Source organism: Myotis nattereri (genome assembly GCF_964212035.1).
Source record: "Myotis nattereri genome assembly, chromosome: 2".
In the NCBI taxonomy this organism is placed as follows: domain Eukaryota; kingdom Metazoa; phylum Chordata; class Mammalia; order Chiroptera; family Vespertilionidae; genus Myotis; species Myotis nattereri.
Window position 1 is genome coordinate 197,523,734 of NC_138076.1, and position 8,919 is coordinate 197,532,652.

The following is an 8,919-nucleotide window of genomic DNA, read 5'->3' on the forward strand; positions in this document are numbered from 1 at the left end:
CCATTCATTAAGATTTGGTTTGAAATATCCCAGACTCTGAGACATTTCCTATTCAACTTAACTATGGCAATAGTTGCCTCTTATACCATTTGCCATGACACATTTAGTTGGGGATATGCAGGTTAGATTTTCCACTAGAGTATAAGCTCCTGGAGATCAAGATCCTACTTTGTTCATCTCTTGTTCCTTATAGGGCTTTCATCATAGTGAGTATTTGGTAAATAACCTTCACAATAAATAACATTCAGTTGAGGATTGCAGTGCACAGTGCAGACCATGACCTTAGAGTCTGGTTTCCCAAAGGGGAAATGTAATATAAGTTAGTTTGGGAAAAAATATCCAGTTACATACACATAGGTTGCTTCACTGCAGGGCTTTTCAGAGCCTTTAATATGCTTATGGGATGTAATGTGTTAATGTGACTAAGAGGGAATGCTGTCAGCATCATATTTCATATTCTTTGGACCACAGAGATCTTTCTTGTGAAGCATATTGATGAACTTTTGCTATCTCTAAATTAAATTAATTAAATATGCTGTTTGCTTTAGCTAAGAATCTATAATAATAAAAGCATAATATGCTAATTAGAACAGATGTCCTTCCGGACGAAGCCGGGGCTGCAAGGGAAGCTCGGTCCCAGGTGCCAGAGGGAAGCCGGTGCTGGCAGCCTGGGGGAGGAAGGCCTACTTTTGCATGATTTTGTGAATTGGGCCTCTAGTTATATATAGTTAAGGAAAATCCCGATGATCTGAATGAAACCAGCAATAATGAAGACATGCAACTAAGAGTTATGCCCTTGTCAAACATCTGTGAGAGATACGCAAAGGCGTTTGTCTTCATAGCAATTTTCCTGAAGGTCACTCACCATTCAGACTATTTATGTAAATTTCCACTAATGCAAGCTTTATTTAATGATTTGCTGAATAAAGTCAACGATTATGGTTTGTTTGTGGGTTTTTTGGGTCATTATTGATTTATCTGTTCCACACCTTCCTTCCGTGGACACAGATTTTTAAAAAAATCAGGTCATTGCGTGTTTAGATTTCTCTCCTTAAATGAGGTCTATTAGCATCAGCAATCATTTGTCAAGGCTGTAATTGCATGCCCTGTACAGTGTGTGAGATTGAATTTCAGAGCAAGAGGAGTTAAAGGATCTTATAAGTTGAAGTTAAACCTATGATTTTTTATGAACTTTGGGGCACCTAATTAAGCGATTAGTAACAAGCAGGAGTTTCCAAATGTCAAGTGTGTAATTATGAAATAAACAAGAGCTGGTTTTTCCAATAAACGTCTATGCTGTGCCCTATTAATTCTCAGTGGTCCCCAAACAAAGTCTTTTGGTGAGGAATACAACATTAGGATGGATTTCCATTGCTGAGAGCAAGAAATCTTGTCTCCTGGAATGTAACCACTAAATATATCGGGTAAGAGTAACTTGTAACCTGGTAAATCTATGGATGAATATTAATTTCATCTCTCAAACTACATATTATAAAGAAATTCAATTTTTCCCCTTTTTATATTGTTATTTCGCACCTGTTGGCTTCTCTTACTGTGGAGCTTCACCACTCCCATTTCCCTCTCATTGTAGAATTCAAAACAGTTACTTTTAAACTGAAGAATGAATTTGATGGAGGTGGGGAGTAGGGCGTTGTAAGACAAGTCAAATATATTAATACGTAATTGAGTATAAAGTCTCCTATGTTAGGGCTGATAATAGAAAGTTAACAACATTTCAGACTGTAAAATATTGTAAAGTTATTATGGTTGAGGGATTTCATTTTTTAGCCACACCATCATTTACCTTTGGTGTCTGTTCAGATAGTCAGTGTTTGACAAATTCCCATAGGTTTTAGCAAATCAAATATTAGAACCTATTATATGCTAGGAAGGGTGGAAGACACAATGAAAATAAAAGTTCTTCTCTCTGGCTCTAAAAAGTTTACAAAATGATTGAGGGGGCAGAGTATAAAGTATACAGAGAGTGGAAATATTTAGCTTTTTTTTTTAAAAAAAATATATATATTATTGATTTTTTACAGAGAGGAAGGGAGAGGGATAGAGAGTTAGAAACATCGATGAGAGACAAACATTGATCAGCTGCATCCTGCACACCTCCCACTGGGGATGTGCCCACAACCAAGGTACATGCCCTTGACCAGAATCAAACCTGGGACTCCTCAGTCTGCAGGCCGACGCTCTATCCACTGAGCCAAACCGGTTTTGGCAAGATCAGTGTTTTTATAGTAAAGAAAAAGAATAGAAGAGATTTGGGGTGGCAGCTGGCAGTCCCTGCAACCGATTATTACCAATGTTTTGTTATTCCAAACCAGGGGTCCTCAAACTACGGCCCGCGGGCCACATGTGGCCCACCGAAAACATTTATCTGGCCCTCCGGGTGTTTTTGCCACCACTGCCTGTTTAGCAGCTGACTAGTTTTTTTTTAAACTATAGTCCGGCCCTCCAACGGTCTGAGGGACAGTGAACTGGCCCCCTGTTTAAAAAGTTTGAGGACACCTGTAAACAATCAAAAATGAACATTTTTGAACATAGATGATTGTGTTGGTTCCTTCTAATAAATAATATGTATCCAGTGAGTTTTAGGAACAGAAAATTCTTGAGTGGGGGCTTGAAGAAGGTTGAGATCATGGTGGGCTGGAGGGGCTGCAGAGGCCATTGTTATTTAAGTGGGCCTGATGCTGGGTAAACTTGATCTGATCCAAGTAAATGGGAGGACTGGGAGTGCATCTGGGCAAGGTGATTAACATTCATTCATTCAACAACTATTTATTAAGTGCTTGCTATGTGTTAGGCACTGGTCACACAGAGATGGGACTAAGCCCCTGCCCTCATTAGAACTCAGGGACAAATAAATGCATTCCACTGTAGTAAACAGAACACATGCCTTTGGGATAGGCAGTGAAAGGACCTAGCGCTGGATAAGAAGGTTTGGAGACAACTTGGAGGTCTATTTAAAGAGATGAACTCTGCTTTTGTAACCAGTGGGAAGCCACCAAAAGCTCTTTATCAGAGGAATGATCTGATCCAAGCGGTGTTTGAGGAAAATGAACCTGACATGCCCAGGTCAACTGGAGAAGGGCAAGGAAGGTGTAAAGCTCGATGCTGAGCTTTTCCTGAGTGATGAGGGCCTGCGCTCAGGTGCTGCCCCAGGGGGCTGTGCAGTGCAGTGGCTCAGGACATGCTTTCTGGAGAGGGGCCGTCCTAGCTTTGGATCCTACCTCTGTCCCCTAATGTTGGGCTGGCCATGGTCTCCGTCTTAGCTTGGCCTGCCATTACAAAATACTATGGACTGGATGGCTTAAACAACAGAAATCTATTTTCTCACAGTTTTGGAGGCTTGCTGTGTTCTCAGCTGGGCAAAAGCAAAACAAGACGAGAGAGAGAGAATGAGAAAGAATGAATGAATGCTGTGGGATCTCCAATCCTCTTCCTCTTATTGCCAGGGCACCATCCTTATCAGTTGAAGACCCCATCCTCATGACCTCATTTATCCTTTAGCACCTCCTCACAAGGCCCTATTTCTCAACGTTGGGGTTCAGGGCTTCAACATATGAATTTTAGAGGGGACACAGCCATTCAGTCTATAATAGTCCCCCTAGCCATCTGAGCCACAGCTTTCTCATTGGCACAGTGGGGGACATTCCACCAACCTCCTCATAGGGTTGTCATAAGGATTCAGTGAGGTAAGGTTTGTAAAGTACTCAGCACAGTGCCTGGCACATGTGAAGTATGTAAAACTGCAAACTAGAAGGCATTGATGGCCCAAGCCTTTCTATGGAAAATTTTAAGACTTGGAAAACAGACGCAGAGGACAAAGGGAAAGTGAGGGCATAGATATGACTCTAAGAGTCTAAGCCAGGGCGACGGGGAGAGTGATGTCAATTGACAGAAATAGGAGAGTCTGGGGAAGAGCCAGTTTTGGGAGAGAGATTGATGAATTTGATTTTAGGTGTGTTGCATTTGGTGAGATGGCTGGATATGCAAGCGGAAATTTCCAGCAGACAGTTGGGGTTTATTTACAAGGGAGGATATACGGCTGCTAACGACAGCACCTGGGGGACACAAAATTGATAGAGGCTGAAATTCAAGAGGAGAGAAACAGGGAATTCAAATGAACCTGCACAGCCCCAGTAAACTGGAGGCCATAGCCTGTGCAGTAGGAACTTAGTTTTAGAAAGCTTTCTGATCAAACAAATGGTGTGAGGCCAACTTTGAACTGGGAGCTGAATTCTCTGGCTGATTTCTTCAGCTCTCCATTTCACATTGCATATTGTAGAGACAAGATAGTTTCAGATCCAAAGCCAAACAGATGTGCAGGACGAAATTTCCATCTTGAGCACTGGGGTTGTGGGTTTCAGGTGAAAGAGAGGAGTGGCTTTCTCAGTAGTAGGACAAGGGAGCTGCAGAACTTCCGAACTAGGGTATTGTCTCTAAGCACTGTGCAGTCTCAGGGAAGTCTGAAAAGTCCGTAGCACTTCAGGATCCAATTAAAAGGGAATTATTCTTCCTATCCCAGCTAAGGAAATGAATCAACAAAGAGGCTGAATGACTGTTTTCAGACCTGACAGATGTAACACGACAGACCAGGGAATGGGATTCAGAAGGTTCCCTCTTTCTGCAATGCTCAGTTATTTTCTTCTTAGTGTCATCTGTCAGTTCCGCCCGCACTGAGTCCATTGAAATCAACCTTTGATAGACTCATGCCAGTAAATATAAAATAGCCCATTCTTATCCAGGCAGGCAAGGGGAAACAACAACTATTTAGAATTTATTGCGCTATTCTATTAGCTTTTCATTTTCTAACTTGCACGCTCTACCCACACAATCCTTCATACTTCTCCAAATAAAAGTAAAACATGTTTTTCCTCACTTCAAGTTGTATCCACTTACTCTAGTTTGTGGAATTAGTTCTTGCTAACAGCCCCAATGTTTTTAATTACCAGATCACTTGGACATTTTTGAATTTCCTTTTATTTTCAAAATGAGTATTCTAATTAATTTCAGAAAAATATGTCACATGAATTTGGATTAGAAAACATGACAATAAGAGGCTTGTTTTCTGGAATTGCAAAGAAAAGAAGTAACTCATAACAGGTTCAACAGTTCTGCTCAGAGCCCAGAGTCTCAAGCACCCACGTGATAAGGAATTAGCATGTCCTGGCTAGAGGGAGATGAAGAGGGTGAGTTAGCTCTTGGAGCATGTGCTTTGAGGAGAAGATATATAGTTTTTGAGGCAAGAGAAAGATCCAGAAAAGTAAGTCTCTTTCTTGACTTTTCTGCTGTTTGACGCTACTTCATCAAAATCTCTGTTCTACTGGCTTCTGTGAAACCTCACTCTCCTGGTTGTCATGACACCTCACAGACTATCCCTTTTTTTTGGTTGTTTCAGGCATCTTCTACTGCTTACTAGTTAAATTCTGGCTTTTTAAAAATCCTAAGTAAACTATTTTCCTCATTCTGCATATTCTTCCTGGTTGATCTAGCCCATTCTCATTACTATATCAATTGTCACCAATATATCAATGACTCCTGAATTTGATCTCTGGTCTGGATTTTTCTCCCAAGCTTTAGACTTACAGTTGGACAGATCTATTCAGATATCACCTAAGCACCTCAAGATCAAAATACTTGAAACCAAGAGAGTCTTTTCTCCTCAAGTTCTTTCTCCTCTCTACCACTTCCAGTCTGGAAATTTGATATCTGGGGGCTAATGATACTCTCTTTCTCTATCAACACTCTTAGCACCTACACATAGTAATCATTCAGTAGCCAGTGCTGACATTACTTATATATCTCAAGGCTGGCATCTGGGGAAGGTAAATATAACATGATAATAAGAAGGAGGAAAAAGACCGAAGTTTAGATTTAAGAATGTCCATTGTATAGATGTGGTTAGACTATGATCACTTCCCCTTTCATTTTCAAGGCAGACTTGGTTCCCCCAAATAATCCATAAATCTTGGTGAGACTTAACTTTTTTTTTGCAGGGGGGGGGGGGTGGGGGTGGGGATAAATAGGAAATATGAACAATTAAGAAAAAAAATCAACATGGAATTTTATATTAGAAAGTGCATGCCCTTTACATATTTTCAGATGACCATATGGAAATCCAAGGGAGTAGAGTGTCTTGCCCAAGATTTTAGAGCTAGTTTGTAGAAGACTTGCTGGCCTTTTGATTGTCTCTCCTGTACTCTTTCTCCTTTACTACAATGCTTTCTTTTGGTGCCCTGCACCTAGTAATGATTCAGGAAACACTCAGATTAGATTCGCTGGCATTTTCTAGAAACTTGACAGCTGAATTTCACTCAATCCTTTAGACTATTCATTCTGATTATCAAGGTGGGGTTTGGACAGATTGGACTAAAGAGCACACATATCATCACCTCTCCCTTCCCTGTACAAGGTACCACCATCAGTTCATCACTGTCTTCCTAAGGAGCCCTGGAACAGCCCCGAAGTCCTTAACACAGGGTCTACAATTAGTGTCAATTGATTGGAGTTTGTAAGAAATTGAAACCCATTTTTCATCCCTTCAGGAGTTGTTTTAGCCCCCATTTCTTTTGTTTCTTGGATCATTACAGTGAGAAATGATGCTCTGAGGAACTTCATCAGCCTTTTGACTGGCATCCTGTCCCCCATCATGTGCCTATAGATTATACTGAGCAGGCAACCCATTGTTAATAGCACCTGCCTTTCTCCAGCTGCATTTAGAATCACCTGTGAGATAGTATGCTGGAGAGTTACTTCCTAGCCTTGTGGGTATTTTCCATTAATCCCGCTCTGTGCTGAGGCCTGTGCTGGATTCTGGACTTCTTCTTCGTGAGTTTATCATAGCAGAGCATTTCCCATGTATAGATGGAACAGTTCAGGCATATAGAAAGGAAATGCAGAGATCAGAAAGTCAGTAACGGAATTTGAGTCCAAGGATTTCTGCAGCTTCAACACCAACGTGGTACCCCTAACACCGACCACACAGTAGCTCATAAAATACTTCTCCACTTTAGCATACAGTCTTTCCTTAGTCATGTTAACATTTTTGAAAGTATAAGAATAAGATTATCTTTCTCAATTGATAGAGTCTCTGAAATTCAAAAACAGTGTGTCAGCTGGCTGAAGGGACAGGAAGCATGTCCCATCAGTAGTATAGAGGTAATTGTGAAGGAATAGAGAAAAGGTTGGGGTGAGGGTGGAGAGGACTGTAAAATGATAACAAGGGAATGGAATGGAGAAAAACTAGGTTATTGTAATAATTTGAAGAAGAAATTCCTGTTGGATTTCATGACATTTAGTTAATTGATCATAGGTATCCATGATATTATTTTTTTAGTTCTAGTACTATCCTAGGTATTTTGAAAGATGTGAATGATATGGCTCCATATTTTTATTTTATTTTTTTATTTTTTGACAAGATTCAAATCTTATCAGAGAGAGAAATACATACGGAGAGACTGCAGAAAAATGGAGTTTTCCCCTATCATTTTACACATCTGGAATTAGTATCTCACCCCTCTGATCTGAGTTCTGGGATGACACCCTTTCTAATCTAATTACCTGGACATTACCTTGGCCGATATCTCTCAATTTCATGTTCCTCTTGTTGGTGAGTAGTTAAGCAGGATTATGTTTTATTGAGTTTCTTACTCATCTTCTTGCACCATTTCAGGCACAGAGAAGACACTCAGTAGTTGTTGAATTTTTTAAAATACATTTTTTATTGATTTCAGAGAGGTTGGGAGAGGGAGAGAGAGAGAAACATCAGTGATGAGAGAGAATTATTGATCAGCTGCCTCCTGCATACCCCGCACTGGGGATCGAGCTGCAACCCAGGAATCGAACTGTAACCTCCTGGTTTATAGGTTGACCCTCAACCACTGAGTCATGCTGGCAGGGCGAATTGTTTGTTCTCTCCGATTTGGCTTGTGTAGCTCTTCTTTCTAATTCAACCATTTGGCAAACTTAAATTCACCCCCTCCTGACCGTGCACCTGGATAATTCCACTCTCTTCCAATTTTTCACTTCTGCCCCATCAGTCTTTCTAAAATGCTGCTTTTCTCAAATTATTTCCTTGCGTGAGGATTTATGGATGGTCCCTATTGCCCATGGTATCAACACTATACTTTTCTGCTTAAGCTTTTAGAGGCTCCCCATTTTTTCTATCTATCTCATCTACCTATTGGTATTTATAATTATTCTCAAAACAAGCCTGGGGCTCCATTCAGGTCAGTCTTCTTCTTAGTTCCTGGCTATGGTTATATTAAACTCAGCCTCTGAGCATGTGGGCCTGCTACTCTGCTTGCCATGAAGAGTCTTTATTTTGCTCTTCTATACTTTAATTATCAAGCCCCACATCATTCAACAAGACTTCTCTCATTCATTTAGTCACCTAATCACCACATATGAACTATACATGTCTACTATGGAAGTAAAAGTCAGAAAGATATCATTCCTGCCTTTAAGAATCTCACACTAATCCAGTATTCTGAGCATTGTGCTCAGCACTGTGTTTTGTACATTTCTATTGAAATGCAAAGCAATGGTGGCCTCAGCACTGCCTGATCCTAGGAAAACTGCCTAATTTTTTCTCTGCCTCAAGTTCCTTATCTATAAAAATGAGAATAACAATAGTATCATGTGTACATGTATGTGTACGTGTACGTGTACGTGTACGTGTACGTCTACCTCTATCCCTATCTCTATCTCTATCTCTATCTCTATCTCTATCTCTATCTCTATCTCTATCTCTATCTCTATCTCTATCTCTATCTCTATCTATCTCTATCTCTATCCAGTACTTAGAATAGTGCCTGAATCATTGTAAGCACTCATTACATTAGCTGTTATTTTTTACTACTTAGCATCTGTAACATAATGCACACTAAAATTACACAGTCTCATATT